General features: G+C 48.1%; 1 pseudogene; it reads left to right on the top strand.

The window, feature by feature from the left end:
• LOC102189662 lies at positions 7,901–15,032 on the top strand (annotated as a pseudogene).

Here is a 16,539-nt window from a genome sequence, read left to right as displayed (position 1 = left end):
TCTCCTCGCAGTATAAGCGACTCTCAAGGGTCTTATCTAGCACTACAGTTCAAAAGCATCAGTTCTTCAGCACTCAGCCTTCTTTAAGGTCCAACTCACATAGTGCATGACTACTGGAAATTCCATAGCTTTGAGTGGACAGATCTTTGTTGCAAAGTGATGTCTTTGCATTGCACGTCCTACTCAGCATCTTTCTTTTTTCTTCTCAAACCAATTTTACCACTTGACCCTGATGGTCAATTTTGCTTCCTTGTCATGCATGTGTTCACTGGGGCAGCACTTTTGATTTCCTTTAAGTACTTTTCCTTTGCTTTCACAGTTTGGCCAACTGTTTGATTTGAAAGGCCTAGCTTCCACCCTGTCATGGCTTTTGATATGCCTTTTTCAAAACTTTAACTATTTCTCCCCTTGGATTTAAAGAGAAAGATGTCTGATTCTGTCTCCCACTCGGACATGGAGAGGGCACTGTAAGCTTATTTTTTTTCTTTTCTTAACCTTTTCTTCCAAGGAGCAAATGTCCTTTCATTTCTTAAATAAAATTAATTTTAATTTGATGGCTGCAGTCACCTTCCAGGTGATTTTGGAGCCCAAGAAAATAAAATCTGCCTGTGTTTCCACTTTTTTCCCATATTATTGCCATGAAGTGATGGCCCCAGATACCAAGATCTTAGTTTTTAGAATGTTCAGTTTAAGCCAGAGTTTTGACTCCCCCTTCACCTTCCCCAGGGGACTCTTTAGTTCCTCTTTGCTTTTTGCCATTCAGGTGGTATCATCTCCATATCTGAGGTTGTTATTTTTCTCAGCAATCTTGATTCCAGCTTGGCATTCATCCAGCCCAGCATTTCACATGATGTATTTGGCATAGAAGTTAAAAAAGCAGAGTGACAACATACAGCCTCGACGTACTCCTTTCCCAATTTGAACCACTCCATTGTTCCATGTCCTGTTCTGACTATTGCTTCTTGTCCTGCATACAGGCCACTCAGGAGACAGGTAAGGTGGTCTGGTATTCCCATCTCTTTAAGAATTTTCCACAGTTTGTTGTGATCCACACAGTCAAAGGCTCTAGTGTAGTCAATGAAGCAGGAGTAGATGTTTTTCTGGATTCCCTTACTTCTTCTGTGATCCAGCGGATGTTAGCAATTTGATCTCTGCTTCCTCTGCCTTTTCTAAATCCAGAGTGTGCATTGGGAAGTTCTTGGTTCACCTACTGCTCAGGCCTAGCTTGAAGGATTTTGAGCATGACCTCGCTAGCATGTGAAATGTGTGTGATGGTATGAGAGTTCGAACGTTCTTTGGTATTGGAGTGAAACCGACCTTTTCCAGTCCTGTAAACATTGTGGAGTTTTCCAAATATCCTGGCATACTGAGCATAGCATTTTAACAGCATCATTGTTCAGGATTTTAAATTGCTCAGCTGGAATTCCATCACCTCCACTAGCAATGTTCTTAGCAATTCTTCCTAAGGCCCACTTTACTTCACACTCCAAGATACCTGGCTCTAGATGAGTGACCACACCATCGTGCTTATCCAGGTCATTAAGACCTTTTTTGCACACTTCTTCTGTCTATTTTTGCCACCCCTTTTTCATCTCTTCTGCTTCTCTTAGGTCCTTTCGATTTGTCCTTTATTGTACCCATCTTTGAATGAAGTGTTCCCTTTGTATCTTGAATTTTCTTGAACAGATCTCTAGGCTTTCCCTTTCTATTGTTTCCCTCTATTTGCACTGATCATCTAGGAAGCCTTTCTTACCTCTCCTTGCTACTCCTGGGAATTCTGCATTCAGATGAATAGATCTTTCCTTCTCTCCTTTGCCTCTCACGTCTCTTCTTTTCTCAGCTATTTGTAAAGCCTCCTCAGGAATCATTTTGTCTTCTTGCATGTCTTTTTCTTGGGGATGGGTTTGGTCAGCACCTGCTGTAAAATGTCGTGAACCTCCATCCATAGTTCTTCAGGAACTCTGTGTACCACATGTAATCCTTTAAATCTATTTGTCACTTCCACTGGATAATATAAGAGATTTGATTTAGGTCATAGCTGAATGGCCTAGTGGTTTTTCCTACTTTCTTCAATTTAACTCTGAATTTCGCAGTATGGACCTCATGATCTAAGCCGCAGTCAGCTCCCGGTCTTGCTTTTCCTGACTGTATAGAGGTTCTCCACCTTTGGCTGCTGCTGCTACTGCTGCTAAGTCACTTCAATCGTGCCCAACTCTGTGCAACCCCATAGATGGCAGCCTACCAGGCTCCCCTGGCCCTGGGATTCTCCAGGCAAGAACACTGGAGTGGGTTGCCATTTCCTTCTCCAATGCACGAAAGTAAAAAGTCAAAGTGAAGTTGCTCAGTCGTGTCCAACCCTCAGTGACCCCATGGACTGCAGCCTACCAGGCTCCTCCATCCATGGGATTTTCCAGGCGAGAGTACTGGAGTGGGGTGCCATTGCCTTCTCCGCCACCTTTGGCTACAAGGAATATAATCTGTCTGATTTCAGTATTGACCATCTGGTAATGTCCATGTGTAGAGTCTTCTCTTGTTTTGTTGGAAGAGTGTTTTTGCTATGACTACTGTGTACTCTTGACAAAACTCAAAATAGCCTTCTCCTGCCTCATTTTGTACTCCAAGGCCAAACTTGCCTGTTACTCCAGGAATCTCTTGACTTCCTACTTTTTCATTCCAATCCCCTATGCTGAAAAGGATATCTTTTTTGGCGTTAGTTCTAGAAGGTCATGTAGGTCTTCATAAAACTGTAAACCTATGAAAATATTGAACATATCTCAAATAATCAACCTGACAAAAAAATTGCTGGGACATCCTTGAGATGTCGCCTTCTTTCAAAATTGGAGTTCATTTTCTGCAGTCTGCTGCTGCTTTTTTCAACTAGGTTTAGGTTATGTTCTAAATCCTTTGTTGTCATTTCCATAAACTTCATAGCTTCTTCACCAACAGCAGTTTCTGTCTCAAGAAACCACTTCCTTTCTCATGCATAAGAATGAACTCTTATTCATTTCCCATATCTTGGGACATATTCGTATAACTGACATCCTTTAAAATAAATCTGGATCAAGTGGTACAGGAATTGTAATAACAGGAGTTTTCGTACATTGTTTGTAGGAGTAAAACTGAATCCTGCCTTGAGATGTATATTTCACTGTATCTCAACAGTAGATCGTTTGTTCATCTTATTACACAACCAACCCGATGTTAGTTCCAGATGGAAAATGTGTACCAAAAGCCATGTAGATACAGCAAAACCTCAGAGATAGTCCAGGCTGTGTTCCAGACCAGGGCACTAAATTGAAGATCATAATAAAGTGAATCACACAAGTTTTTCATTTCCCACATTGCATATAGTTTTGTTGACACTGTCTGAAGTCTGTGAAGTGTGCAATAACTTTATGACTAAATAAATAATACACAAAGCTTAATTAACAGCACTGTGCTTCTAAAATAAAGTCGTTTGAGCATCATCTGTGTCTTCACAAATCAAAATCTTTATGCTGGAGGAGGGTCTTGTCTCAGTCTCTATGTCTGCTGACTGATCAGGATGGTGGTTGCTGAAGGTTGGGGTGGGTAGGGCAATTTCTGAAAAGAAGACGACAATGAAGTTCACCACATCGTATGACTCTTCCTTTCACAGATTTCTCTGGAACATGCAGCGCCCTTTAACAGTGGTTTTACCCACAGTAGAACTTCTTTCAAAATTGGAGTTCATCTCCTGCAGTCTGCTGCTGCTTTTTTCAACTCAGTTTACGTTATGTTCTAAATCCTTTGTTGTCATTTCCATAAACTTCATAGCTCCTTCACCAAGAGCAGTTTCTGTCTCAAGAAACCACTTCCTTTCTTATGCATAAGAATGAGCCCTTATTCATTTCAGCTTTATGATGCAGCTGCAGCAATTCAGCCACATCTTCAGGCTCCACTTCTAACTCTAGCTGCCTTGTTATTTCCACTACATCTGCACTTACTTTCTCTAATGAATTCTTGAACCCCTCCAAGTCATCTGTGAAGGTAGAAATCTACTCCCACACTCGCGTTAATGTTGATATTTCAACCTATTCCCATGATTCACTGTTTTCAGTGCAATCTAGAACCATGAATGCACTGTAAAGGGACTTCTTTGGTGGCCCAGTGGTGAAGAATCTACCTTCCAATGCAAGGAATGATGGCTTGATACCTGTTCAAAGAACTAACTGTTCAGATACCTAAGATCCCACATGTTGCCAAAAAAGTAAGCCCACGTGTTGCAACTCCTGAGCCCAGGCAACACCACTAGAGAGTCTGTGAGCTGCAATGAAGGATCCTGCATGACCCAACAAAGACCCCACATGCCTCAGTTACGACCAATGCAACCAATAAAATAAATTAGCTAATGTTTTTTAAAAGAAAATATATATTTTTTTAATGAATTCAGTGCAGAAATTTTTCAGTTGACTTTGCCCAGATCCAACAGAGGAATAACTATCTATGCAGCTATAGCCTATAATGTGCTTCCTAAATACAATGAGTTGAACATCATAATTACTCCACGATCCATGTGCTTTGGAATGGATGTTGTGTCGGCAGCCACGAAAATAACATGAATCTCGTTGTTCTTCTCCATCACATTCTTGAATGCTTTGTCAATCAGCAGTAATATTTTGAAAGCAATCTTTCTTTCTGAGCAGTTGTTCTCAACATTGGACTTAAACACTTGGCGCCAATGTTGTAAACAGGTATGCTGTCATCCAGGCTTCATTGTTTCACTTGCAGAGCTCAGGCAGAACAGATTCAGCCTAATCCTAAAGGGCTTTAGAATTTTCCAAGTGGTAAGGGACCATTGACTTCCAGTAATCTGCTGCATTAGTCCTTATCAAGAGAATCAGCCTGTTCTTGGAATCTTTGAAGCCAGGCATTGACTACTCCTCTCCAGGTATCAAAGTCCTGGTGGGCATCTTCTCCCAATAGATGGATATTTTGTCTACACTGGAAATCTCTGATTCAGTGGAGCCACCTTCATAGATTGTCTTAGCTAAATCTTTTGGAAAACTTGCAGCAGCTTCTACATCAGGTCTAGTTACTATACTCTGCACTTTATGCTATGGAGATGGCTTCTCTCCTTAAACTCCATAATCCACCCACTGCTGGCTTCAAATTTTTTTCTTCTGCAGCTTTGTCACTTCTCTCAGCCTTCATAGAAATGAAGAGTTAGGACTTTGATCTCGATTAGGCTTTGGCTTAAGAAAATGTTGTGGCTGGTTGGATCTTCTACCAAAACCCATAAAACTTTCTTCATATCAGCAATAAGGATGTTTTGCATTCTCAGAAAGAGACTCACAGACTTACTTAAAGAACAAACTTCTAATTGCTGGAGGAGGGATGGGGGAAAGAGATCGTTAGGGAGTGTGGAAAGGTCATGTACACCCTGCTCTATTTAAAATGGATAGCCGTCAAGGGCCTAAGTATGGCACATGGTGTGTGTGTGTGTGTGTGTGTGTGTGTGTGTGTATACTCCTTCTGTGTGTGTCCAACTCTTTCTGTCCTCATGGACTGTAGCCTGCCAGCTCCTCTGTCCATGGGATTTTCCACCCAAGAATACTGGAGTGGTTGCTCTTTCCTTCTCCAGGGAATCTTCCCAGCCCAAGGAACGAACCCACAACTCTGCTCAATGTTATGTGACTGCCCTGTGAGGATGGGAGTGTAGGGAGAATGGATATATATATGTGTACGGGTGAGTCCCTTAGCTGTTTACCTGAAATTATCCCAACACTGTTTGTAAATCAGCTATACCCAATATAAAATAAAAACGTTCTTAAAACCAGACTGTTCTTTAGGTGGAGTAGCTGAAGCTATTCTGGGAAAAAGACACAAAGAGATGAAAAACCCAACTGCCACTTTTGAAGAGCCCAGAGCAAAAGCAGGATGCCTCATGTGCCCCCAACACACAAGAACACTTGAGCGTTCAGCCAGTCACTTAGCCACCCCTCTGACTGACCCCTGGGAACACCACCCACCCCCACCCCATAACAGGAACAAGCTCGCCCCACCACCTCGGGGAGTGAGCAAGCAACGACACTGTTATTTGTCCTCTCTCCCCTCAGCTGTAGCAGGAGCCCCAATAAAGCCTTGCCTCAATTTCTTTTGATTAAGAAATCTGATTTATTTCTATTGTCTGGCCTCTGGTTGATTTCTATTGAAGAAGGAGGCCAAGAGCCTGGTGTGTAACAATTTGGGAACAGAGACACATGGGGGCTGGGAGGAGGACAACATTCAGGCTTGGGTGGGGCAGCAACTTGGTGGGTTCAGGTGACCGATGTGTCAGGGGAAGACTCTCATGCATAGGCCTGGGGACAGGGTCCTGGGTTTAATCTCTGGCAAGAGGCAACACGGGGACCACATAGCCCCAGTGGAGGAGGCTGGCAAAGAGGCAAGTGACTGGGAGTGCAGGAGAAAAACAAAAGGACAGCATTAGTGTCCTGGTCAGGACAGCCAGGTGGGGGAAGATGGAGCTCTCTGGACAGGCCTGGCCACCCCCACCCGTGCATGCTCCTGGCACCTGGGCACAGTCTAGACCCCAGATGGGAGTGGAATCAACTGGGAGGTGATTTTAATGAGTGTTGACAACTAGCATACGCTCTTGCTACTTCGGTAAAACTCTGCTCACATCCATTTCCACATCTATAAACAGGGAACCCAGCCTCACTCAGTGACAAGACATGAAATGGAGCACTGCCCATGCTGAGGAGTCAGCACGACCTTCCGAGCTCAGGGCTCAGTCACCCCTGAAGCTAGCAGAGGCCAAGAGCCCCCATGATAACAGAGAGATGGATCCCTCTGTCACAGACGTTGACCTCTCAATGTCATTGGTAGACCCACTTACAAGAATCAGGAGGTCTTGTCAGCCCCAATGAGTGATGGATGATCTCACTCTTCATCAGTGGATAGCCCTGAAGCGTAAACGTGAGATGCTCAATGCTGCTTGGACACTGCATAAAAGTAAATTATGAGGGGGAAGAAAATGGATCACACAGGCCACAGTGTAGATCCCCTGGAGGAGAGCATTGCAGTCCGCTCCTGTATTCTTGCCTAGAGAATCCCCATGGACAGAGGAGCCTGGTGGGCTAAAGTCCATGGGGCACTGGGAGTCAGACATGGCTGACGCAATTTAGCATGCCCAAAGGCACCAGAGTAGAACAAGCAGCAGGAAGAGACCGCCAGGGGGCGCCCGGGGGGGCACAGGCTCCCCGTCTCCACGCGGATCCTGTAAATCGGGTTCCGGCCTCAGTCCTCAGACTCTTTCTAATGAGCAGTTACTTTGGCCCACAAAATGTCTAGGACTACCCTGGGACAGAAACTACTAGAAAATATATTGCAGATGGCACTGCAGTTAAGTGCTCTCTCCAGGCCCTTCCACAGATCCGCAGAGTTTTCCGGTGGGGCTGGTGTTTTTTCTGGGGGGGGTGTAGGGGGGAATCGAGTCTTTTAAAGAAAAGCAGGGCTTTCCTCGAAGCTCAGTCAGTAAAGACTCTGCCTACAATGTCAGAGACCCGGCTTCGATCCCAGGGTCAGAAAGATCCCAAGGAGGAGGGCATGGCGACCCACTGAAGTCCTCTCGCCTGGAGAATCCCCATGGTCAGAGGAGCCCGGCGGGCTACAGTCCTCGGGGTCGCAAGAGTCGGACACGACTGAGCCAGTAAACCACCACCGCAGGAAGACAGGCGGGAATGGGGAGGAAGGGGCGAGAAGGACTCGGAGGAGAAAAGAAACGGGGAGGGACTGGAAGGGACAGGAGTGAGTCACGAGGGGGCGGCTACTGCCCGGCGTCAGTGACGAGGGGAGGAGACTGGGGCGGAGAACGGACTGAAAAGCTGGGCGGGTATAAATAGATCCCGCGAAGTCGAATCCATCCAGTCTCCAGCTGGCGATGGACTGGAAGGCTGGCCCCGGAGCGCGTCTTGGTTTCGCGGCTCTGGTGCTCCTCGTGGCTCCCCGGTTCTGCACGGCGCGAGGCGGTGAGTTCGGGGATTAACCTGCGAGGAGAGGACATGGGGCCATAAGACCCGAGACGGACGGGCTGTCCGAGGCGGTTCGGGGAACACCGCGGCTGGGCCCCCTCCCTGCTTTAAAGCTCCGCGCGCTCCTTTCCCGCTGGGCTCCTGCTCCCCGCCTCCTCTCGCGGCTGGTTGCCGTCACCCTGCAGGGAGAAGACAAGATCTGGGTGAAAAAGGAATCCCAGCAGGAAGGGAGGGAAGGCAGGGAGACGTGAGAGGCAGGTCGGCGTCACGAAATGCTGCTGCAGCCGCCCGGACTCCCCCGTCAGGATTCGGAGTCACTGAAGCGGGTGCAGGAAAGGTGGCGGCCGCTTCCGAGGGACCGAACCCACGCGGGTTCAGGGGAAGGCTGGGTGGAGTCTGACCAATTGCGTTGGCCGCAGGAGAGGTGGCGGGAGATGGGCAAGGGTCTAGGTGGAGTCTGCCACCTGGGCGGGAACTGGGGGTCCCAGTGCAGGAGGGAAGGGCGCTGAGATGGGTAGAGTCTGTCCTAGGAGGCTTCCTTAGAGTCCTGCTTGGTTACAACACTATTTTTTCTGAATTCCTCCCCATCCCAAGAACCTCATGGCCTCCAACCTCTTCCCAACTGTGAAGGGATCCTAAACCTGTCCTCTTTCAACTGGCACCCTATCCTCTTGCCTGAGAATTCACCCCAGCAGAAGCCTCCCAGCCTGGCCCCCAGGACATAAAGCAGGAGAGATGGAAGAAGAGTTTCCCAAAGTGTGTGACACAGGGCACGAGGGTGAGGACAGGCACCCACCCCCACTTCTACCCTTCAGTCCCACATTCATATTCCCTGAGACTATGGAGACAGTGGCCTAGAATAGCTATTATTTAAGACAGGAGTTGGAGAACCTTTTCTTCAAAAGATAGAGAGTAAAGCTGTTTGTCTCGACAGGCCATTTGGTGTCTGTGTGCATTATACATCTCCACATTTGCGCTACAAGAGCAGGCAAAGACGACCTGAAAAAAATACAAAAGAACCATGTGACTTCCCTGGGTCACAATACAGTGACAGATGACTCATCCTCTAAGGACTAGTGCAAGGGATGCCTTAGCTGCCTGTTGGTGAACCAAAAACTTGCTCTGTCCTACCTTGTAAGTTCTGGGTGGTGTGAATGTGAAAGGAGTGTGGGTCCAGCAGATATGGGCTAATGTCCTCTGAGCCCGTCTGCTCTAGAGTGGTTTCCATGGTCCATGGAGATATAGGGGACACTGCATGAAGCCTCTGGCATGAGAATAGTGTGTGCATGCTAAGTCACTCCAGTCATGTCCAACTCTTTATGACTGTAGCCCACGAGGGTCCTCTGTCCAAGAGATTCTCCAGGCAAGAATACTGGAGTGGGTTGCCATGCTCTCCTCCACGGGATCTTCTCTCACTTAGGGATAGATCCCACATCTACTCCAGCTCCGACATTGCAAGCGGATTCCTTACTGCTGAGCCACGGGGGCAGGCCCTGGAGAATAGTGGTCCTACAACAATTCTGATGTCAGGCCTAGGCCACCTGCTGCTCTCTCTTATTTGTTGCCTCTGGCCCTTCTTATGCCAAACCACAATATCACTTTAATCCTCTGATGGCTGGTCTATCTGAACTAATGATTAGGGGTTGGTGAGCCGAAGTTATGATAGACAACGTTGGCATTTCATGACCAGAGGCCTCACCTCCACACCAGCTCCCAGGACCATACCAGGAGCCACATTTAAATGGTGTAGTATTCCCCATTGCAAATCACATGGCCTTGCTTCAGGACATAAAGGGTCTGTGTTGTGAACCTCCAAGTAAAATGTCATAGACGGCACATAGCACCTATCTGACCACAGACAGATACCTCTGACGTCACAGGTTCTGCTGGGTCATCTGCCCAAGAAGCAGGTCATCAGTCACCAATCGTCCGTGACTGCTTTTGTGCTAGGACAGCAGTTGTAACAGAAAACCATGGTCTGCAGAGCCTGAATATGTCATATGTACAATTATAGAAATCTATGGGCCACACTGGGAATTAAATGGAGATAGGATAGGGATGACATCCCTGCAGCCCTGGAGGGTTGTAGGTTGTTACTCTGTCATTTTCTCCAGGATATGATATTCTTTACACGTACTATTGGGGGATGAAGGTCAGTGTCAGAAGTGTGAACTTGGAAATCACTTCTATGTTGGCCTCACTGCACTGTAACTTAACTAACTGAGAAGATTTTTCGTTCATATTGCAAATGCAGTGGATGTGAAATGAGCAGTATGAGGACCAGTGAATGGGTGACACTCCTGTGGGCAGGACGTGGGACAGATGTGTATTTCCTACACAGATCTCAGGCACCACAGTAATAACAGGCGGGCCATGACGATGTTTCAGACTGCTGGACATGACGACAGTCCCACTCTAGGTCCTTATGAATGTGGGGGTGGCTTCTCTGCCAAGTGTACACTTACCCCAGCCACTGTGTGGCTTCCAAGGCCAGAAGGACTTCTACACTTGCTGTGGTGATAAGAGGGCCCTCCTTACTGGTGCCTGGCATCTCTGTCTCTAGGAATGGATTCTGAATATAAGACCTGACTCAGTGCTGGAAACTGTACCAAAGACCTGGACATTTTGTTGGGATGTCTGCACTCAGCTTCCTGAACATCCAGCCTTGTGTTTGTCTCTGTTTTTTAATATACTTTTTCCTTTCAATTGTGTAGTTTTTAGCAGGGCTCACTCCTCATCTGTCTGCCTCTAGGATCGCCCTGTGCTAGGAGCCAGCGTGGTACTCTCTGCAGTGAGGCCTGGCTACAGGGGGCTCTCTGGTCCCCTTGGCCGCTGCATCTGCTTTGTTTCTGACATAGGGCACTCCCCCTGGCATCAGCTCTTCTGCCTTCTCCATCCTCACTCCTGCTGGAAGCGCACAGGAACACTAGTCCCACCACCGTCCCTGACCCTCAGCAAAAGTCACCCTGGCGCTGTTGGAGATGCTTCTCATCCGTTCTTTCCTCTCGGGCTCCATAGAACCTGGGGGACTGCACACTTTCCTGCCCTTTCATACCGTGCCCACCCTGGCACATTCACTTCTCTGAGCCTTTGATCCTCTCCTCTACCACCTGCCTCGGAAGTTCTGGATTTTCTCTTTCATGCCACATGGGCCAGGCCTTCTCCAGGATCCCAAGACCCATCAAAGTAGTTGATCAGCAACATCTCCCTGGCCTTGCTAAGTCCTGTGACCCCAATTGTGAATTCTCCTTTCTGCAGCTTTGTGTTCTCTTTTGGCCTTATGAGCAGAGTAGAGATAATGTTATGTGGTTTCTCCACTTGCTCAGCCTGTAGGTGGTGTTGGGGGGCAGGGGGGCCTTCCTGCTGTACCAACCCAGCCCTGCAGCTTTCCTCTGCTCTCACATAAGTGAGGGGAGAAGGTAATGGGTCTTCTTCAAAACCTGCCCTCACCCGCATTTTCGTTCACACTCACTCTCTTGGCTACAACTTCCCCATTGATCCTCAGCCCAGTCCTGGAGAACCGTGGTGTGTGGCTCAAGGCCAGGAAGATGGGAATGGTTCTCTCCTCTGTGACTGTGGTGGCGCCATGATCCAATCCACAAGTCCATGGGGAGAGGAGGGGAAAACTACAAACACTTGGCAAACACAGGAGAAACACTGAGAGACATCGGGGACTTCCTCAAGGGGCAACTGCCTGACATTATACCGGAGAAACACACACACAGAGGTGAGTTCAGTTCAGTTCAGTTCAGTCACTCAGTCGTGTCCCACTCTTTGCAACCCCATGGACTGCAGCACTCCAGGCTTCCCTGTCCTTCACCAACTCCCAGAGGTTGCTCAAACTCATGTCCATCAAGTCAAACTCATGTCCATCGAGTCCAGAGGTGAGTTAGGAAGTCCAAATACTGAAGGAGCTGCATCCATTGCTTATGGGGAAAAAATTCAATTGAGTATTGTTCCTTCCCTGGTAGTCCGGTGGAAGGAGCAGGCCTTGGAGGAGAGAACAGGGCCAGATTACCTGGGCCCAGGGGAGGTGGACACGGTGAGGCAAAGAATTTGTCAACTCCAGAGCCTGAGCTCTTTCTTTTCCTTGGTGGGATCAGACCCTCTGACCGTGCAGGGCAGGATGACGTGCTGGTATGAAGAGGATGGACGCATCAGTGGATCTTGGCAGTTTGGCTTCAATGGAGAAATGTGCCTCCGCTTTGATTCAGAGAATGGGCACTGGACAGTGGATCATTCTGGAGGGAGGCGGATTAAAGAGAAGTGGGAGAAGGACAGAGCTGTGACCGACTTCTTCAAGAAGGTCTCCATGGAGACTGTCGGGCCTGGCTTCGGGAGTTTATGGTGCACTGGAGAAAATGTTGAAGAGCTCGGGTAAGTGAGACGAGTATAAAGAAACGGTAGTCCACTCAAGGTGATAGGGACCCACCCTGTGTGTGTGCCTCTGTGTCTGTGTGTGTTTTGGCAAAGTGATCCATCTCCAGTGAGCTGTTTCTGAAACGGATGGCCCTAGAGAGAGTCATGCTGAGTGATCTAAGTCAGAAAGAGAAGGAGAAATATCATATGACATGCCTTATATTTTGGGCATGAATATAAATAAAATAAAAGAATGTAAAAAAATAAATTTAAAAAGTGAGTTGTTCCTGGGAGAACAATGATCCAGGGACGCTCTGTCATCCTCCCTCCTCTTCCACCTCCTGACATCTCTCCTCACAGCACAGGCGTTTGGACGACTGAACATGGATTTTTGCTGATCCAAATCCTGTAGACATCTTTTTGATTTCTGGGATTTATTTCTCACTGTACCCTCTTTCCAGACTCTTCTTTCAAATATCACCAATTCCACTTTGGGAAAACTGTCAATACCACCTCTGCTGTCAGCTCCTAAGGACCCCATCCGCAGGTCACCGTCTCTGATGTCACAGCAGGACTGAGTGGCTGTGTTGGAAACCTTGCTCCCCCATTAGCTGTCAGAGCCCTGTGAGGACTGGGCTCCTCCCTTCCCCCCATCTGGCCTGAGGACCTGTCACAGGGGCCTCCATGTGATGGGTGCAAGCTGTCTGCACAGTAGGGGTACTGAGTCAGGGGGGTGAGGAGGCATCTGCCGAGTCTCGGGTCTGGACAAGGGCTTCACTCTTACTCTCTTTTCAGCATCACCGACCACAGTCCTCGCTACAGTGCAGCCCACGGGCCCAACCAGAAACCACATAACCGAGGTCGTCCTTGAGTTTCTCGCCGTTTTCGTCATAATAAGCATCATAGCCTGGATCCTTTTCAAGAACAGGTACTGAGGGCAGAATTCAGAGGGAAGGCAGGGGCACACCGCCTGCTGTGAGGCCTGGGAAGGTAAATCCCAGCCAACCCCTGTCCCTCACTGAACCTCCTCATCCTGGAAATGAGCAGGGGGATAAGACCCCATATCACCTGAGAGCAGAACTCAGACAAGCTCAGCCCTGAGTTCTGAGAGGTCCCCACTGTCAGGTGACATTGTGAAAAGGGAGAGGCCTTCATTAGGCTGAGGGCCTACTGATGCTTAAAGGGTTTAGCCAAGTCCCCTGACTGAGCACAGACTGCTGGCTAACAGGGCCCAAGGTACGTGGTGTGAGAACAGCAGGCACTCAGGGGGAGGACAGGACTCACGAGGGCTGAGAGCACCATGGGGGCTCCATGTGATGTGTCAGCGGGGCGGGGAGGGGGCCCCAGGGGCCAAGATGAGAAGGGCTAGGCTCTCATCCCAGAGGAATGGGTGGGAAGCCCTTTGCAGACCCAACTCCAAAGGCCCATTCTCACAGGAAGTGACGTGGGTCAAGCAGGCAAGATAGGAGCCCTACAGCAGAGACTGGGGGAAGGGCTGAGGCCAGGCCTGTGCTCCTGGAGCAGCTGCATTTGTGTTTCAGCCTGTGATCTGCACGTCACCAGCCTCCTGGGGACCCAGAGCCTCCATCACTGAGTGGCTCTGCCTTGAGCAGAGGTGCCTGGGGGTGGTGGGCCTGAGCTGGGCTGGAGGTGTCCAGCTGAGGGGACCAGGAACAGATAGGAGCCAGAGACCCTGGTCCTGAGAGCTGTGTGTGCTGCTCAGAGGCTGGAGGGGCACAAAGGAAGGAGGTTTCCCTGCAGCCCCCCAAGGCTGTCAGGAAGAAAGGCCCCTCCTCTGGGGACCTGCTCCCTTGTCCTTTAGGCCCCCCTCGGGGAGGATCCAGACCTGAGTAAAGGGAGCAGATTGATTCCTCACTGGCTCCAGTCCTGAGCCTGAGCAGGGGGTTCAGGGCCTGGGGTGACTCTGTGATGCAGGAAGGAAGGAGGAGGTGACAAGAAGCTGCTGGGCGTGGGGTGGGGGTGGGGGTGGAGCCCCTCAGTGAGGGTGGGACTGGAGAGTGCTGGGGAGGGGCAGCCCCAGGAAAGTGACAGGAGTTTCTCAGCCTCCTGGACCAACACCTGTTTCTTTTCTGCAGGAGGCGGTGCTCCCGGGAAGCCCAACAGGGGCTCTGTCCGCCTGAGGACTCGGTCTCTGCTTGGCCGCCTTTTTTCTCCTGCATTCACGTTAAAGCCAAGAGACCAGACCTTAGGAACCCCAAGTCTGTCTACCAGTTATGACGACACAGTGGCTGCACCATCTCGAGTCTCTTGTCCCATCTGATGAGCATCCTCCTCAACATCTTTATTTTTTTCAAATCTCCTTTCCCACTTCCTCTTGGTGTTGAGTGATGCAGTCTCTGCACTGATACTTCCAACTTCTTGTACAAGAGGTCACCACAAACATAACACTTTCAATCTTCTAGTTTTCGGAAAATTAGACTTTTCTCTGCATCGTGACCTTATTCTTAAAAATCATGATATTGGTGGAAAAATACATCTGCTATTACAGGACTCAGGGTTTTGTTTCTTTATCCAGAGAAACTACTTCATTATATTTTCAAAGGGATACAATTTTACATTGACTGGTTCCCTTAATAATTTATTACCCTATTGGTGCTGAGTCGTGTTCGACTCTTTGCGACCCCATGGACTGTAGGCCACCAGGCTCCTCTGTCCATGGGATTTCCCAAGCAAGAATCCTGGAGTGGTTGCTATTTCTGTCTCCAGGGCATCTTCCTGATCCAGGGATCAAACTCATGTCACCTGTGTTCCTGTACCTCATTCGTTGGCAGGCTGATTCTTTACCACAAGCACCACCTGGGAAGCCTTTATAGAGATTCTTAAATCAACATCTCTATATTGCAGAAAAGTTAAGTACTTCATGCCTGTTTTCTAATCCAGGAGAAAAGTCATCAGTTCAGTTCAGTCTCTCAGTCATGTCCGACTCTTTGCGACCCCATCAATCACAGCACGCCAGGCCTCCCTGTCCATTACCAACTCCCAGAGTACACTCAGACTAACGTCCATCGAGTCAGTGATGCCATCCTGCCATCTCATCCTCTGTCGTCCCCTTCTCCTCCTGCCCTCAATCCCTCCCAGCATCAGAGCCTTTTCCAATGAGTCTGCTCTTGGCATGAGGTGTCCAAAGTACTGGAGCTTCAGCTTCAGCATCATTCCTTCCAAAGAAATCCCAGGGCTGATCTTCAGAATGGACTGGTTGGATCTCCTTGCAGTCCAAGGGACTCTCAAGAGTCTTCTCCAACACCACAGTTCAAAAGCATCAATTCTTTGGCGCTCATCCTTCTTCACAGTCCAACTCTTACATCCATACATGACTACTGGAAAAACCATAGCCTTGACTAGACGGACCTTAGTGGGCAAAGTAATGTCTCTGCTTTTGAATATACTATCTAGGTTGGTCATAACGTTCCTTCCAAGGAGTAAGCATCTTTTAATTTCATGGCTGCAGTCACCATCTGCAGTGACTTTGGAGCCCAAAGAAATAAAGTCTGACATTGTTTCCGCTGTTTCCCTGTCTATTTCCCATGAAGTGACGGGACCGGATGCCATGATCTTCGTTTTCTGAATGTTGAGCTTTAAGCCAACTTTTCACTCTCTTCTTTTACTTTCATCAAGAGGCTTTTTAGTTCCTCTTCACTTTCTGCCATAAGGGTGGTGTCATGGTATTTCCCATTGCTCCACATTCGATAAATAAAACCAAGGATAATGCTTTATTTCTTGTGGAAACAGAGAATTTAAGGATCATTCCTAAAGTAACATGCAGTCCAGCTGTGAAGTGATCCTTAAATTCTCTGGAATTTTAAATGTATATTTCACCATATCCCAACAGTAGGTCATGTGTTCACCCTACTATGCAGCCATCCGAGTGTTAGTTCCAGGCTGGGAAACATAGACTAAAACCATGTAGATAGAGGCCAACCTCAAAGATACTGTGGGCTGGGTTCCAGATCAGGACAATAAAGTAAATTTCACAATAAAGGCAATCACACAAATTTTTTTCATTTCCACTGCACATAATATTGTGTTGACACGGAAGTCTGTTAAGTGTGCAATACCTTCGTGTCTAAATAAACAATGTCCAGACCTTAATACACAACACTTTGTTTCTAAAATAAAATATGTTGAGCATCATCTGAGCGTCTGGTGAGTCAACATGTTTTTTGCTGGT

The sequence above is a fragment of the Capra hircus genome, chromosome 9 (genome assembly GCF_001704415.2).
Source record: "Capra hircus breed San Clemente chromosome 9, ASM170441v1, whole genome shotgun sequence".
Lineage (NCBI taxonomy): Eukaryota > Metazoa > Chordata > Mammalia > Artiodactyla > Bovidae > Capra > Capra hircus.
The sequence above is the reverse complement of the archived record's forward strand: the minus strand, read 5'-3'. Positions and strand labels throughout refer to the sequence as shown.